Source organism: Protopterus annectens, chromosome 1.part1 (genome assembly GCF_019279795.1).
Source record: "Protopterus annectens isolate FY-2018-M chromosome 1.part1, PAN1.0, whole genome shotgun sequence".
NCBI lineage: Eukaryota > Metazoa > Chordata > Ceratodontiformes > Protopteridae > Protopterus > Protopterus annectens.
The window spans coordinates 1,085,868,629-1,085,887,717 of record NC_056726.1 but is presented as its reverse complement, the minus strand read 5'-3'; positions in this window follow the sequence as shown (position 1 = coordinate 1,085,887,717).

Sequence of the window (19,089 nt, the reverse complement as noted above, 5' to 3'; positions counted from 1 at the left end):
TTGTTGTTAAATTTAGTTAGGGCCTCTGTGGTCCTTAAACCATCCCCCTTGTATTCAGATTTAATTCCAATTCAGAACTACATGGTTGATGTAACATTACCATAGCATAGCCAGGACACAGCTTGTGGCCCCATGTTGCAACCTCAACCTTCCAAATGTAAGGAGAAATGCTTTACTGCATCAGGTTGTGCCATCTTTCCTTTTTATAGTTTTGCCCACTTATCACCATATCTGGAATTAGCAGCACAGGGTGAAGTCTTGCTCTAATAATTTGTGACCTGGATAATGCAGATAAACTCCCTATAAATCCCAAATGATTAGTAAATGCATTGCTGTATGAATTATAATCTTATTTTATTTATTTATTTATTTATTTTACATTTGTTGACCGGGCTAGTCCAGCTGGATTAATGTCCATTTTCAGTGGAGGCCCGGGGAGAAAAGCTCCTCAGTTAGATACAATATTGGAAATACATAGGAAGACATAGTACAAGTGTGATTATACAAAGGAAAAATGAACATACAAATATTATAGATTTTAATTAATTCAGAACAATCCTAGCAAAACAATATAATAAGGTATGAGATCTTTTCTTTTTATTTTTTTATATATGTAATATTTACAATAAATAGGGGTAATATATCAGTTGAAGAAGAAGATAAAATCCAAGTGGATAAGAAAAGTTTATGATAGAGTTAAGGATGCCAACAGGCTAGTCTGGGTTGGTACAAGAGCAAAGCCAGAATTTGTTAAGATGTATTAAAAGTTGTTTTTTAAAGAGTGTTTTTTAATCTCATACAAACTTACTTTATTAGCACATTAAGTAGACTATTAAGCAGTAGGTAGTCAGTATCCACACACCCAAATCGCACAGGCACATCATTCATCAAACAATAAACATGAGGCATTTAAGAACTCTCTCCTTAAGCCTGAAAGGCCTCCAAGGTATAGGACAGGTGTAGAACAAATAAACAAAATCCTCAGTGACACACACACCACACACACGCACACACACACACACACACACACACACACACACACACACACACACACACACACACACACGCATGCACGCACACACACACACACACACACACACACACACACACACAGTCCTCATCAACATTTAGCCCCATCCAACACAAACACCTCAAAGAAGAGTCGCCTAGTTGGAGGCCTATGTCCTTAAGACTGTTTGGGGAGGCCTAGTCATAGCTGCCTCCAGAGTAGGACAGACAGAAGGAAGTACCACTCACTAGGTTGGGCAATAAAAAGCATGATGGTGAATTGCTTCTCCGTTCTTAGAAACTGACAGGTTACAAGGGCACTCGGGTGCCTTCAACCATGGTGTACATATGATATGGTTGTTGTTCACATGGGATGTAAATGATTTGACAGATTCATCCTTGGATTATATATGAAAACAGACATGATGAATCTCTCTTAGTAGGTATCCAAGGCTAGCCAGCAACTTGCCTTGAATAGCATCCTACCTTCATCAAGAATGATGCTGCAATATAAACAAAATACAACTGACTTCAACAACTCTCTTAATTATTGATGTCATTCTAAGGTGGTCCAATAAATGTCATCCCTGATGTCGCTGTTCATAATTCTCTTTGCTTTGGTAGGGATGGCTGGCACCTCACTCCTCATGGTTTTGTAAACTGGCCAAAACTTCCCGCCCCAGCAGTGACTTTTCCCGTATAAGTACAGGTTTGTGCAATGTTAGAAGCCTCAGTAAGAAGTTGCTTTCCATAAAAACTTTCCTGATCTCAGAAAATACTGACTTCTGCATCATCACTGAAAGATGGTTCTGATGCGGTCATAACACATCCTTCCTACAACAATTCAATGCCTGCTACTCATTCAGGCATTCTACTTTGAATGCTTATGTTACAGGTGGTGGTGTGCCTGTTTTACTGTGCAGTTCCATCACATCAAGACTCATACAGGAAGATAATGGCCTTGAACACCTTCTCCTCTGAGTAACTATCAATATTATCTCTTAGCATATCAAAATCAGCTATAAACACTGATTTATGACACCCACAACTCATGAGGCATATGGAAGCAAACTAGAGTCCTTTACCATCAAATCAAACATTCATTCATAAACTTGAAAACCTAATCTACAGCAAATAAGTGTGTGCAGTGCTTCCTAGAGTTTATCAATGCAAATTGCAACCCAACAGCCCGGGCAGTGCAATCCCCTTCCAGGTGTTGAAAGTTACTGGATGTGGCTTTCACACATTTTTAATTTATGCTCTGTGCCTATAGTTACTCCTTCACTGACCAGACTATCCACTGTCTAGTACTATTCAACATGAAGCCTGAAATCAACTTATGTACAAACCCTACTGCATTTAATGATTTCTCAAACTCAATCTTCTACAGCTAGCTGATACCCTGAAGCTACTTAAGAGTCTCCTCCCGTTGAAGAACCAGTAGCCAACAATGCAGCATTTGCAGATAATTTATTCACACCAAAATGTCTACATCAATAAATTGGTCTAATCCAACACAAATACAATACCAACTTTAGGAACATGCTCTTATGATGAAACTCTAGCATAAATAAGCTATATACCAAAAGGAAATACTCCTATCCTTGAGTAGTAAACCAAAAACTACAAATTCCAAAACTGAATTGAGGTGCACAATCTGCCAAGTATAAGTATGAACAGAAGAACCCCCCCCCCCAGGATAACTACATGGTATTTTCCATCTATGTTAGAAACCTTAGGAACACTATTCAGTCCTTGATGACGAGTCACCATGCTAAGAAATACATTTAACTCAAAGTCTCCCCTTCAGATTCCTCCAAATGCCAACAGGTCTGCACCCACTCAAAAATCACCTCAGAACAACTCCTAAAGGCACTGTATTACATTACAGATGGTAGAAAAGGCTACAGCTAAGATAATAACTGATACTGCCCCAGGATCTGATGGTATAAATGGTCTATTTTAACATCAGTTAAGACAGTATTATGTTAATATTGACCTACTACTTATTTGAACAAACTTTGTCATCTGCAGTAGTGACTTTACAGTGCATAATAAATGGACTTTATTTAGTGTTGGGAATTTTAGACCAATTAGCCTAACTCGTTTGATTGCCAAATGTTTTGACATACTTCTTATTACAATTATGCAAAGTAAAGCAGACTCAGTACACTATGATGTCCATCAACATGGATTTTCATCTCTACTCTGAGGTCTTGTGCCATTAGCCAAGTAATCACCTTTGTATGATTCTATGAGTCTATGAAGATAATGGCCATGGTGACACCCTAGTGTATATGGTAATATTATATGGATTTTTCTGCTAAATATGGCTTGTACTAGTTTACCTGGCAGGCACCAGTTTGCATATGCCATCATAAATGTAAAACCTTTCTTTTTGTTTAGAACTGTAAGTAGGAATAGTCCCCTTATTTTTTTATAAGAAAATTAGCAGGGCTTTACTTTTTTCAGTGATAAAAGTAACATTAAATTCCATGTTGCACAGAGAGCAATACAAGTGAAGTAAATGATGTTAAACAAACAGCCCATGGTACTTAGCTCAGACAGTCCAAAAACAATCAAACACAAATCCTGCCTACCATCCTGAGTATCTATAATCATAAAACTGTGCATAATCTTTGTTTTCAACTGCATTTCCTTCTATAAACTAAAGTAAGTATAGTTTTCACCAAAATGTGTTTCACAGTGCTCTGCAGAGTCTTCTGACGAGGAATCTGAGCCCTATATAATAAAAGTGAGTTAATTTCATAGCCTCCAGAACCACAGTTGCATGTGTACTGATGACATAGTAGAAAGAACTTCAATGCCTGTGTTGTCTGGTTAACTAGGTATTTAAGATGCTTGGATTATAATCCTGCAGCTGGTAGCCCTTTACTAGGTATGCCATTCCAAGTCCTCTATAGAAAAGAAAACTGGCAAGCAAAGACAGTTGTATTTGAAAAGTATCTTTGGAAAAAAATGGCTGCCATCTTGTTTTGTGGATGCATTTACTTTGCTGTTGCAAAGTTGACTGTAAGTATAATTAATGCAGAGTAATTTTGCTTTGTACAGAAAGTCCTTGTGTAGATGACTACAGTGTTAATTTGAGATAAGGATCTGTCATACACACTGGTTTTAAGATTAATATTACAAAACCTTATTTTTACTATTATTATTATTATTATTATTATTATTATTATTATTATTATATACTGCTTGATATACACTGTCAAAAAACAGGATGTTTCATACCATAATTCAATTGGCACAATCTACAGTAGAAATGCAGTAATTTGCAATTTGTAGAAAGCCAGGCTTCAAAAGAAGAGTCAACAGTGCTGATGACAAAGGCCACCATTTCAAATTCATATGAATTTTAATCGCCTAATTAAAAATCCATTTTCTCTCCTCATCCATTTCAGAAACTCACCTAGTGAAATAAGAAAGGCAACTTATTTTCAATATATTTGTGAATTAATCAAAAACCAGAGCAGCTACATAGCATTCAGTGGCATGCTGTAACAAATTACTTTTTCAAAAGAAAAATTAAACAGATGGTCCATCTAGCATGCCTTTATTAAGGCATATTTGTGGAATAACAAAACAGTTTGCTGCTTGGTCTGCATGCATTTTAGATTTAATTGCTAAACTTTATTTCTATGTTTATCATTAAAGAAAGGAGGGTAGATTTCCATACAGGTTAAAAACTACCTAACAGATTCAGAAGTCTAAGAGGAGATAGCTGTCAGGACAGTTCTAATAAATGCATCAGAAATGACAAACTAAAGAAGGATAATACAGGCTTGATGGAGATTTATTTGTCCTTTATGCCAGCTTTCCTATGTTGACTGATGATGTAACACAAACTTTTTGACCTTTTCTGAAAGCTATATGCAACCCACTTTTAAATTATGGATAAACAATCACATAAAAAGCATTAACTTTACTTTATTTAAAAAAAGTTTCTTTTAAAGTACAACATAGCTATTATAGCATTATAAATGCACATTCAACAAAACCAATTATTTTATGTACATTATCCAGTCTTTATTTCTTGCTGTAATGTAGTATATTATATACATAAGTACACACACTGCAGCTGACAGGTTTATGGATGTTTTTTACAAGAATCTAGACATCAGATTATTGTTATGTTGCCTTCACGTATGACTTCAGTTGGATCCTAACCAGTAGATTTTTTTTCATATTTAGACTCCTGCATCACTTTCAGAAATTCTTCCATCTAAGCAAATGTCAAGCTTACATTAGAGTGAGCCTACCTTAAACCAAATCCTTTATTTGTGAATCAGGCATTTTGATCAAAATGTGCTCCTTCTACAAACTTGTGAATCCTGGTTATTGACATAAGAAAACCTTCACTCTTTTGTATGACTCACAGTTTATTTATTTATTTATATTTGTTGACCGGGAGTGTCCGACTGGACGTAGGTCCATTTTCAGTGGAGGCCAGGAGCAAGAACAGATTCATACTGACGCTGGTATTCCCATTCTTAACCCCTTTCTGCAAAAGAGAAAGTATTTTGATTACTTTCCATTTGTCTTTTTGCTTTTATAAGCAACTGGTCAGCACTTCATTACTGTTCCAAGATTAACAAGTAATGACATTAGATATCTCAATTCTACACAAACACACACACACACACAAACACACACACACACACACACACACACACACACACACACACACACACACACACACACACACATACATACACACATATATATATATATATATATATATATATATGTGAGACAACTTTGCATTTGTTAGAAGTAAAGTATGTTTTTTAATTGTATAGTCCTATTCATTTGAACATATATAATCATAAATCCAAACAAGGATAAATTGTAACTTAAGCATTACAATATCTTAAGAACTAAAACAAAATAGCTAAGTAAACTATTTACAAAGTTCAGCAGTTAAATTAGACTTCTAATTCACATCCAGTTTAATTTTTATACACAACACTCTTCCTGTATTTCTAACAATACAAATACCTCACACATTCATATCCATGCTTTTAGCATTTTTAAAGGTTCCCATATGGGTAAAAGGCATTACATTTTTTTCCACAGCTCTTACAGATACCTTTGAATTGACATATCACAGGCTTCATCTGGAGATTTCCTTAGTTTTGCGATTGGGGTCTTAGCAATACTGCTTAATTCCCATCCAACATTTAAAATATTTAGAATTCCTTGTCTGATCCCAACCAGGCTCATTGATCATTAATAACCATTACTTCCTTTCTTTAATAAAACAAGTATGGATTGTGCCCTGCAACAGTTCAGTTATGTATTAACCAGTGTTTCCTTCTCCCCTTGCAGTACCAAAACATGTGTATCATACCTGCCTCTGATTTCTTAAATTTGCAGCAACTATTATTTCTTTCCCCTTATTATAATTAACCATGTATTAGTCTCATTTGTTGGTCCTTAAATCTTGACCATCTTCCTAATCGGGCTATACATTTACCTAAATCCTGTCATACCTCATCCAACAGTTTACATTTCTCCTTCCCTTCTCTCTTTCAAAGGAGCTGTTGTAAAGCTCTTACTATCTCCTCACATAAATTTCTATAAGTCATGTTTGCTATTCCTTTCTTGCTCTCTAACCATTTATTCCAGGTAGTGTACCAGACTCTTTTTTTCACTTCATTGTCTGTTCTATTTTTCTGAATATTTGCCTGTATTTAAACTTCCATATGACTCATTTTGTCATCTCCTTCTGGAATTCCATTAATCACTTAAACATGCTTACCTCTGGATTGCATTTGGCTACAAACATTCATTCCCTTCCTACTCCATCCTGATGTACTCTTGCCTAGTACTTACTATTTCTGGATGATTCCAAATTCCATCAGTGGGTTATATACATCATTCCTAATTACCTAAGGAGTTTAATTTCTCCTCCCATATAATCCTCAATCTGTCCAGCATCCAGGTGATGTCTGTCCCTCTGTACCCCTCACCTCCTCTTCTCTCCTTTTCTATCTACTACAGCAGCTGAGCTATGTGAAATTTAACAGTGTATGTTGATATGGCAGGCAACTCCCAATGCCCATCGTACTTTCATATAAAGAGACCTGAAGAAAGTAGACAAACATGCCTTGTCAGTGTTCCTGTTGCACCTACTCTCAATAAGCCTCCATAAAAAGATACCCTAAAATTTGGATGATGGCAAAGAAATTTTAGTAACTAGATGAATCCATCACTGAATCCTTTATATTCCAGTAACTCAAATAGGAAATCCATATGTACTACATCAAAGGGTTTTCTTAAATTAAATAGAACAATCCTCACATTTGGGTCTTTTTTGTATTCCACTATGAAATCAAAGTTCAACATGTTCCCTTCATAGTGCAAACCCATTCTGACATAACTCTACTAGAAATTGTTATAGCTTTTCCAATCTAACTTCTAGCACATTGGCTGAAATCGACAAAAACATCAAGATGCAACAGACAAGCAAAGAGAGAGAGAGAGAGAGAGACAGAGTGAAACCATACACCAAAAATGTGCAAACAACATTCCACGGACAACTAATATCTTCAAGCAGCATAGTGGTCATTATTTCAGAACCACAAAAATTACTCAGTGAGAAAACCACCTGGGACAAAGCCAGTAAAATGAAATTACTATGCAGTGTTAATAACAGATGTTAGTTACTTTAAGATAAATCATTATTTTACTGCATACAAACTTTACATCGGCAGACCTTATGTTTTTACTTATAGACATTATTCCATTCTGGTGTGGACCTGTAGTAATATTGCATTATACGTTAAAAAAAAAGCCTTGGCCATTTGTCTTAGTCAAACTGCCTGCTTAGATATGTCTCTAGCTATTGAATGCAGCCAAGGCTAGCTATATTTGCAGTTGTAGTTCCTCACAAGTTCATTCTTCTGTACTGAATACTTCTCTCTAGGTTCTGTAGTCCATTTGATATCCAACACTATTCATCTGCTGCATCAGATAACCCTTAAAAGATTTCTGAATGGCTCTCCTACTTGCCACACTTGATCTCTCTTGTGATAATCCTGATCCCATATATTCCTCAGACTTTGCTTTCCTTCATTGTTACTCCCCGATCTAATTTTGCTATCAAGTGTTGCAAGACACCATGTTGTTGACCTTCACAGACCTTCTGTGTTCTTAATTTGGTATTGTCCCTCCATTGTAGTGGAACGTTTGACTGTGCCAGCCCATTTTTCCTGTCTTGGAGATCTTCTTTCATCCTCCTGTTCTACATTTTTGTTGTCTCCTCTCTTTGTCAGTTTTACTTTGCATCCTAGGGACCTATTGATTATTTGCCTCTGTCTAGTTCCAACTCTATTTCTTTTTCCAATCAGCAGTCCTCTAGGTCTTATCTCCAGTCCATGAGGATTTGCTTCATAGCTCTGTCAATAAGTTAGGCTAGCTCCTGTATTTTATGCACTGTCAATTTCTATTATCAGAATGGTAGGGTATGACAAAGCAGTGCAGTACTGAAGGTCCATCGTTTTTCCTATAGGTGACTATTTGTTGCCTTAGGGCATATAGATTTTGTGAGCAATCCACTGTGAGAATGAAAGGATATTTTCCTCATGGAATGAACCCCTTGGTACTTTCTAATGTTGGTTATAAGTCAATCTGTTGTTCTGAATGAATGCATCACCAGCAACATATGTCTTGGATAGGAAGATATGTTTTTTGCCATTTGCCAGTTGACTAACTCTATGCACTCTTTCAAAGGTGGGGTGAAGATACTGTGTCACATGCAAGACTTCCTTCATGACGTTTTCCATTTTCCACCTTAACCCCCTGCCCCTTACCAACTCCAGTATGCCATTCACTTGGACATTGACTCTTCCTGAATGATTCAAAAGATCATCTATTTTTCTGCTCTGTTCCCTTCTTTTTCTGTTGGGTTAGATTCACTTGCTTTAGTGATTCCTTTGCACACTGTACATTATATATTCTGCTTACACATATCTCCTGTCTTTTTCACCTGTTGGGGTTATCTAGGAGGAAAAGAAATGATGAATTATTGCCTGCTTACCAGGAGAAAAAGCGTGGGAATGGGAAGGGTTAAGGCCATCTCCTGAGCCCTGATAATGATATTGGGGCTGTGAAAGAGAAGTTATTGCTGTGGTAGATGGATAGACAAAGATGTATGTGCTATTACACAAGTGGAAGTGCTTCCCTTAAGGCACCATTGGATGTCATCCTGGGTGATGTTAGCCCTGCATATCAGTTAGAGGTAGGACTTTAATACTAACCCCCCCGCCCCCCAAGATGTTTGCAGCGTCACAAGCCTGGTTTCATCACTCATTTTCCCTTGTCATGGAGAAATTCATAACCAACTGAGCTAAAGATGTCCAGAGTCAAGAGATCCACCTGCAAAAGGGACAACTCCAGGGTACCACTGCCAATGCAGAATGAGAAAATGAGCAATAGGGGAGTCCAAGGAGCTGAAGTCAGTATAGCTCATGAAAAAACAAATCACCAAGCTGGATGGTTTCTGAGGCATGTATCTCAAAACAAACAACTCAAAAGCAAAATTCTAGTGATTAGTTTTGTAAGTAGAAAGTCATCACAGAAAGTATTCCTTTTATTTTTCATTTTTTAACAGAGCAGGGACTCATTTATCTTGTTAAAAAACATCCAACTCACTACTTTCATTATACCTCTTTTTAATGTCTTTGGCCTAATCTCTCTACCTGCATATGTTGTTTTCTCTGTTCATTTTAGGCCAATATCAATCTGAAATTGACTTGCATTTACTTTGTCAATTGTCTTGTCTACCTCTCTGAGTACTATACATAGGTGCCACAGTTCGAATAACTGCACTTTCAACATTCTGGTCTCAAAATACTGAAATGTGATATTTCAGTATTTTGAGATTCAGCAGTGGAACCATGCACGCACGCGCACACACACACACACACACACACACACACACACACACACACACACACACACATATATATATATATATATATATATATATATATATATATATATATACACACATACATATATAGTGTCCTTTCTTATATTTTGCTCTTTTGCTCTGTCAGTTGAAGGGCATGGCATAAATAATAATTTTCTGTAATTTAATACTAGGTTGGTTGATTATGGAGTAGTGTAAGATGGTGCTAAAGTTAGAGAAATTCATTCTTTAGCTGGTTTACAGGAAGTACAAACTATGTCATACAAGCCAGTTGCTTATACATATTTTCTAGTCATTGATTGATTACTTCATTTGTTTGGGACAGCAAATGCTCAGAATATGATGATATAACCTGTCGTTTACAGATTGTTTTTATGAGTGTGGTGTATATTACCATAACTTAAAGAAGAACTTATATGAATAGGTTTAGCATTGTAAATGAGGATTGTTCCTCTATGGAATCATTTATTGTTTGCTCATGTGCCTAGAATGCTTTGTTGGTCTTTTCTACTTGAGTAATGTCATATTTGGAATTAAAACATGAACAATGTTTAGAGTGACATTTTGGTCTAGGTCCCATTTTTGTAGAATTAACTAATAGGTGTTATTGTGTCACTGGAAACATTGGATGGCAAACTGAATGCGTATCATGAGCTGAAAGGTCTGACAAGATGAGGAATCTGTTGCTCTGACAGCAGTGTCAAACACTGAGTGACACGGGCTGTCTATAATCTCCTGGGCTTTTGAAGAAAGCAAGAAATGTGCCATTTGGATGATAGTCATGCTTGAAGACATACAGTGGTGCACTGCGTGAGTCTGATTAGTTACATAGTGCTGCCTCTTTGATGCTATTGTAGTAACACTGTTCAATATGGTTCTTTTTTAATAGGATTCATTTTAAATGAGCTTTCAGAGCTACTTCAGTCAGACAATGTTGATTTAATTGAACATTCCCAATTCTGGGAAACATACTTTATTCCTTTTATAGGTAGAATATGTAGCACCTGAGGAAAGCAGGTTCTTCCTTAGGGTGTTTGTAGGAAACCGTTTAATGTCATGCAGTTTGCAATTTTAAGAAGTATAGAATTCTTTATATTTTGCTAATGCTGGCAGCAATGTTTGTGGCAAGATTCTGATTAAGTAGTCATAAAACGTGAAGAATAAACATGATATTCCAAACTGGAAGTATAATGCTATTGAAACTTGATATTAAATTGTTTACAACATTTAAGAACACAGTGTTTGTGCACATGCGTGTGTGTGTGTGTGTGTGTGTGTGTGTGTGTGTGTGTGTGTGTGTGTGTGTGTCTCTGTGTGCGCGTGTGTTTTACTGAAACTTCAATACATAGTACAAGTTGAAGATATTAAGATATTAAGGGAGTGGGTATTAAATATAATTTTAGTAGCCTTTAATACTTTTCATTCAAGTTGGGATAAGACACGTTTATGGCATGTTTAGATATTGCAAAGGCCTTACAGCTTGTCTTGTTTATCGTGGCTTACTACTTCACAGAAATAGTGTTATTTATTTACTATTTGAAAAGTATGTACATTGGCTGGTCCATTCATCCATTTTAGCCATAACACAGGCTCAGTGAGCATCAGTACCAACTATAATACAAAGTACATGATAAGCATCAAAAGAGAAATGTAATTAGGATAAGCAAATTATAGCAAACATGTCTCAGAACTACTAAGTTTCAATAAAAAGAGTCAACATGTACAACAAATACATTGGTAAAACATGGGGTATAAACATGAGTTATGAGCAAGATTTAAATATGTATATATACAGCATGGGATGACATGATCGATAGACCTTGATACTTTACCAGAGATGGTCTTCATCTGTCACCCCAGGGATTTCAGCTACTGGCAAAAGCTCTTGCCATACCCGTAGTGCCTTTTTTTGGCAAAGTCACAAGGACAAAATGCTCGATGTAAAAATTTCATCAAAAAAATAACCTCAGGGTTATGCTGCTAAATGCTAGGAGTCTTAGCATAAAACTTCACTCACAGGAAGCAGTCCTCACCTTGGAAGGTGCAGATATTTTTGCAGTTACATTTACCTGGTTCAAGGCTGTGGAGAGCACCCCAGCCATACTAGGTTACACCTCCTTCCACATATTTAGACCACAAACTGAAGTCATAAAAACTAAAGAAGGCGGTGTATCAATATTCGTTAAAAATAAATACATCTCCAGATTAGTTAAACAATATGATTCCCTGGAGATACTTTGGTTAAACAGTATGATTCCCTGGAGATACTTCAGGTGCAATTAACTGTTGGTAGGACACCTGTTCAAGTCATTGCAAACTACAAATCCCCCTCCATGAATCAGGACACCCATTCTGCCTATTTGGATTTTCTTGAGTCTATCAAGATACATCTCAACACCATGGTTTTGGGCAACTTCAACTACCCATCCATTGACTGGGTAAATTATTCATGCTCAAACTCACTTGCCCAAAGGTTCCTTGACTTCATTAACTCCAGTGCCCTGGACCAGCTGGTTGACACCCCCACAAGAGGCACCACCATCCTGGATCTGGTGCTTACCAATATGGGGGACCACTGTAGCACCCCCACTGTGAGATCTTCCCTGGTGAGATCTGACCACAAATCAATCTCATTCAAAGTAACTATTACATCTGATCCCCCAGTAGTAACTAGACTAAAAAACTTTCCCAAAGCAGATTATAACTTCTTACAGGGTGGTATAAATAGCTTCACTGCACCTCCCCTCTCAGATGGAACTGGCAACTATGCTGAGTGCTGCACCAATGCTTTATACAAACACCTGTATAACTGTATTGACTTGGCCGTACCTGATAGGACCAAAACAAGTTCCTCAAGGAAGAGCAAACCTGCCTGGTGGACAACTGCCATAAACAAGCTTTACAATAAGAGGAAGAAATTGCTGTCTAAGAGTAAGAGGGAGCAAGCCCTAAACTGGAAACACTTCCTCCTCAGCTTAAACAAGCAAATAAGATTTCTTATGAGGTCCTCCAAAGCAAATTACAAATCCAAATTAGCTTCCACAACTAAGGACAATCATAGGCGTTCTTTAGTTACATCCATAACCTAAAAAGGAAAAGCCCAGATTTGCACCTAACTGGTACTTAATGATGTAGCCTGTGGACATTGATAACCTGTTAACCGAGAGGGTCTGTGAAAACTTCTCTCCCCTGCTCCTGCCACATGTATCCTATAACATTCCTACCACCTGTCCCCTACTTTGTATCTCTAAAGAGTAAGTTGTAAATGCCCTCTCTAAAGCCAAAAACGCTGCATCTATGGGACCGGATAACATTCCTGGCTGCATTCTACATGGGTTCCAACAAGAACTAGCAATACCACCAGGTACTCTTTTCAATCATAGTCTAAGGACCGGCTTTGTCCCAGTTGAATGGAAAAGAGCCACCGTTATTCCCTTGCACAAAGATGATGCTGCCACTAACCCCAGGAACTATAGACCTATTAGCTTGACTACTCTTATCTGCAAGGCCATGGAGTGAATCATCATGGACCTTATTAAAGATATAGGTAATCTCCAAACACTTGACCCTACTCAGTTTGGATTTGTCAAAGGGAGATCATGCCTGTTAAACCTGGTGGACTTCCTCAAGACAGTCACCAAGGCCATGGACAAGGGGAAATATGTGCATACAGCCTACATAGACTTAGCCAAGGTTTTTGACACTATACCCCATTCAGGCATTATTGACAAACTCACCCAGCTAAGTATCAACCCTTATAGTGTTAGGTGGGTCACAAACTGGATCACTGACAAAACCCATACACTCAAAATAGGGGAACCCACCTGCAACAGCAGACCTGTAACCAGTGGTATTCCACAGGGATCAGTCTTGGGACCTCTACTGTTCAGAATCTATTTCTCTGAAGTACAAGCAAAAACTAAAGGTCTGTGGATGACAAAGTTTGCTGATGACTGCAAACTGGGAGCAATCATAGAATCTCCAAACGATGTCAACAACCTAGAAGAAGGTCTTATGCAAACAAATGATTGGTGTCAAAGTCATGGCCTTAAACTCAATAAAAAAGTGTATTATCATACATTTTGGTAAGGGTGATGTTCCTGCTAACTACCACATCAATAGCAACACCCTAAGTACATACTGAGTGGTGAGAGTTTTGGAAGAAGAACATTTTTGGTGATGGCATTCTGGACAATAGTTGAAAGAAGTCATGTGATTCAGTAGTAGATATTTAGTTGTGCCAACACTTATTGGTGATTTTATTTGTACCAGTGGCAAAGGAAAGTTATGGATTAAATATCAGTCCAAGGTATTTCTGCTGCAAGACATTTTGAACAACATTGCCTTGTTTGTCATTCAGTAGAGGGGGATGTAGAAATCACTTTCTGAGTAGCTTTAAAAAACATTGCATTGGTTTTCTTGTGGATAATTAAGAGTTTATTATCAAGTGACCATCTACAGAGATTGTGAACTACTTTGTAAATTAGCTTGTAGGTCAGAATATTTGCTAGGCTCAATAAGAACATAATCAGACCACATGATAATGTTGAGATGCAGGAGCTCAAATGGAAGATTGTTGACAAACAGAAGGACAGAGAGGGGGACCTAATTCTGAGTCTTGGGAGCCTCCCATGTTTAGTGTTGTGATGCCAGAGAATAAATCATTGAAATAAATTTGAAAAGTTCCATCTGTCAGGTAGATTTGGAACCAGGCTGTTATATTATCCCCAAAGTTTAGTTTTTGTAGTTTGTTAAACAGGAGCTCATGACTAGCACCGTCGAAAGTTCTGGCCATATCAACCAAACACCTGCAGTAATGAACCCATAATTCATGTTCTTGCAAATAAATAGAATCATTTAAAATGAAAAGAGCAGTCAAAGTTCTTAATGAGTTGTGGAAACCATGTTGTTCATGGCTATTTATGTCTTTAAATATTTGTTTGTATAGCATTTTTTTTTCAAAAATTTATGTAACGAGACAGAGATTTCATATTGGTCTGTAGTCCTTATAGTCAGTGGAGAAATCATTTTTGGGAGTGGAACTACTATGCCATGTTTAGAAATACCAGGAACTATTGAATGAGTGAGGGGTGGACTATTTTGAGGAAATTAAATGGAGCTTACTTTAGACCTTAAGGAACTTAGCTTTAGTAGCAGTGGTTTTGTTTCTATGTCAAAGACATGAGAAAAGTATAAGGTGGAGGTGTATGATGTCAGGGGGTAAATTAAGGTGAGGACAGGGGTCTCGGTGTTTGACAGCACATAGTGTAAACCTGAAGACTACTGGTGAGATGCTGTAAAAATGACAGAAAAAATGCTGGCATTCTATGATAAAGTTTTGGTTGTTAAGAGGAGGAAAATCATTATTGGCTGAGCAGTCAGTAATTTCACCTGTCCATTACTTTATTTCTTTCCAAAAGAGCTTTTGCATAGCATAGCAATTTATGCTTGTCTAAGAAACAATGTCTTTTCTGCTTTTGTGGGTATTGTTATGGATTTCCCTAGGTTAAGCAAATTTTGATGCAGTTGTACATTACACGGGTTCTTGTTTCCAGGCTTTCAAGGCATAATCTCTTAAATTTCATTTTGGCTTTGATATCATTTGATTGCCAGGGGGCATACCTGAGTTCTGAGTTTTATTCGGTGACTGGGTAATGAGTATCCTGGATCTTACAATGGTTTCAGTAAGGTGGAAAAGAGCAGACGAGGAGTATGAAAATACTGTAGACGGTCAGCCGATCGATAGCATTGAAGTAGGAATTAAGAGGGGTTGTTTTACATTTGGGGAAGATGATTGTTCTGGAAGACTAAGTGGATAACAAAGCAGTGGGGGCTCCAGACTTCATTTCAGGCTGGGGATGAGCAGGGACACAGTAACTAGCTTTTAGGGCATGTAAGACACCTGAAGACAAAAAAAAAAAAACATGCACAGTAACAATTCTACAATCCATTGTAAAACTTGGAAGATCATTTCCCTATGGACAAAAAAATACAATAAATGCCACAGTCTAACACCATATTTACATATTTTACATATCCAAGCAATATAGCACACAGCAGGATAAAAAAACACTTTCATCAAACTAGACAAACAACTTAGGAGATAAAGTCTACCAAAGCCAATGTTTAGGTAACTTTGGCCTTCCAAGCCAAGGACAACCAGAAAGTATTCTTTAATTACCTGCACAACCTAAAAGGCAATACACAATTATTTACAGAGCTCATTGCTAACAAATCCATCTATACTGAGCCAGAAGATATAACAAACCTACTGGCAGACAAATTCAGCTCTAACTTTACCCCGCTCTACCCCTCAACTTCCACTCAAATATAACTTCACCTATTATCAGTAGGGAACAGGTCTTCAATGCTCTCTCTAAAGGCAATAACACTGCATCAGTGGGCCCAGACAATATCCCAGGATACCTTCTAAATAGCATGAAACATGAACTATCAGGCCCTCTAGAATTGCTATTTCACTGTAGCCTTCAAACAGGCTTTGTGCCTCACAAACTGAGAACAGCAACAGTCATCTCAATGCATAAAGGTGAGCCATTTACAGACCATGAAAACTACAGACCTTTAAGTCTCACTATTCTTATTTATTTATTTATTTATTAATATATTTGCAGTTTGTTTGCCAGGATAGTCCACTGGGCAACAAGGAGCCCATCTTCAATGGAGTCCTGGGGAGAAAAGCTCCAGAAAAATACAAATACGTAGTACACATATACATTACAGATTATCTCATAGGACTACAAAGTAAATATGATAAGGAAAGGTTAACAATGATAGAATACATCAGTATAGTTCATTAAACAGCAATAAAAAACACTTTATTATTTTTTTTAACAAAAGTAGCAACATAGGGTAACTGTTAAGTAGTTGGTCAAATAGTTCAATAGAGCTGTGGAACTATAGGAGGCAGTGATGGTGTATTTAGTACTAGGAGAGTAGGAAGTGGTATTAGAAGGATTAGGTAGGATGGGAACAGGAGCATATTCAAAGTCATGGAAAGAATTATCACGGAAATGATCAATAATGACATGGAAAACATCCAAACTCATCATCCAACCCAGTTTGTTTTTTTTTCAAGGCCAGATCATGCCTACTCAACCTTTTCTATTTTTTTGAGAAGATCACCAAAGCAATGGATGAGGTCAAAATGGTTCACACTGCCTACCTTGACCAGGCCATGGCACTTGACATAATACCTTACTCAGGCAATGTTGATAAACTCAGTAGGTTAGATATAAACCCTTATGTCATCCAGTGGATAGCCAGCCGGCTCACTCACAGGACCCAGGAAGTTAGAATTTGGGATTCCACCTCTAGAAAGAAGCTAGTCACAAGCATAGACCCTCAGGCACTGGAGCTAGGACTGCTCCTTTTTGACATTTACTTTTCTGAAGTCAAGGCCAATGTCAACGGCTTCAGGCTGACTAAATTTGCAGATGATTGCAAATTAGGAGAGTCGTAGAATCCCCCACTGACACAAATGTTCTCCAGGAACGGCTGACAAAGACAAGTAACTTGTGTCAGAGGCATGGACTAAATCTAAATGCGAAGAAATGCATGATAGTATTTATTTATTGTACATTTGTTTACCAGGAAAGTCCAACTCGACACAGTTCCTTTTTCAACATAGGCCCGGGGAGAAAAGCTCAACATTTAATTAATCAATCATAAAACAACGTACAATAACAAATGACAAAATACTGAAAATTAAATGATAATGTACAAAAAATAGTACATAAGAATAGCAGCTAATCCAAAAATAGTAAGTAGTGCACAGTAATGCCAGAGACTACAATGCTATACAAAGAAGGAACATTTGAAAGTGGTTGTTAGCTACTGAGGAAAGGAATTTGGGCTGCCAAATAGGGTTGGAGGGACAGAGCCAGGAATTTGAAAGATGTGTTTTGAGTAGCTTTTTGAATTGTGGGATAGAGCTGTTAGAAACAAGAGAGCTTTGGAGTTTATTCCACAATTTGGAAATGTAGTGTGAAAATAATGATTTCCCCACTGCGTTGTTTGCTTTCGAGACCTGTAGGAGGAATTTGTTGGAACAGCGGAGATATCTAGAGAAGTTGTATGGCTCTAGGAGGTTTTGAAGAGCTGGAGTTTTATCTGGGTGATGAAGGATTTTGTGAGTGAAGGTTAGTTGATTATAGTGCATTAATTGTGGACGTTCAAGCCAGTTTAGTTATCTAAGTAATGTGCAGTGATGGGATCTATATGAAGCACCAGTGCAAATTTGGCTCTCTTATTGTAGCAGGAATCAAGTTTGGTGAGGTCTGTTTTATGGAGGTTGGTTAGTACTGGGGAAGCCTATAAGAGAGTAGATAGGAGGTGAGTTCAGGCAATAGTGGATTTAGCATTCTTAGTTAGGAATTTATTGTTCCTATACAAGAGACCAAGTTTCTTATGGATCTTTTTAATGGTTTGGACAATATGTATATCAAATTTCAGGTTGTTGTCTGTTTCAACACCTATCAGTTTTATGTGGGTTGATGGGGTAATGATGGTTTTGTTTTTGGATAAGATTTTGAAAGGTGTGGGGGGGTTGACATGAGAGGAGGGGGTTTTCCCTGGCAAGAGAAGGAGAAGTTTTGTTTTGTTTGGATTAAGGATGAGATGGTATTTTTTCAGCCAATTTTTGGCCAATAGGAAAGATTCCTGGGTGTGTTTGTTAAGAATTTGAAGAGAGGAGGCTGAGCATATGAGAGATGAATCATCAGCATATTAGACTATTGTAGCATGAGGTGTGGAGTTAAGGAGTTGATTGGTAAAGACAGAGAAAAGTAGGGGCTCCAGAATGGAGCTTCGGGGCACTCCTAAGCCAAATAGGAGGAGGGGGGATAGTTGCTGCTGCCATGGGGTGGCTTGTTGATGTCCTGTAAGGTAATTTTGGAACCAGGTGAAGGATGAGGGACAGAGGTTTAGGGAGGAGAGGATGTTGATTAATTTTTGGTGGTTAACCATATCAAAGGCCTTGGATAGGTCTAGGAAAATAGCAGATACATATTGGCCATTATTCCTGTCATGGTTAAGTGTGTTGGTAAAGGACATCAGGGCTGTGGTAGTGCTATGAGAGTGGTGTAAGCCATGCTGTGTATTTGTAA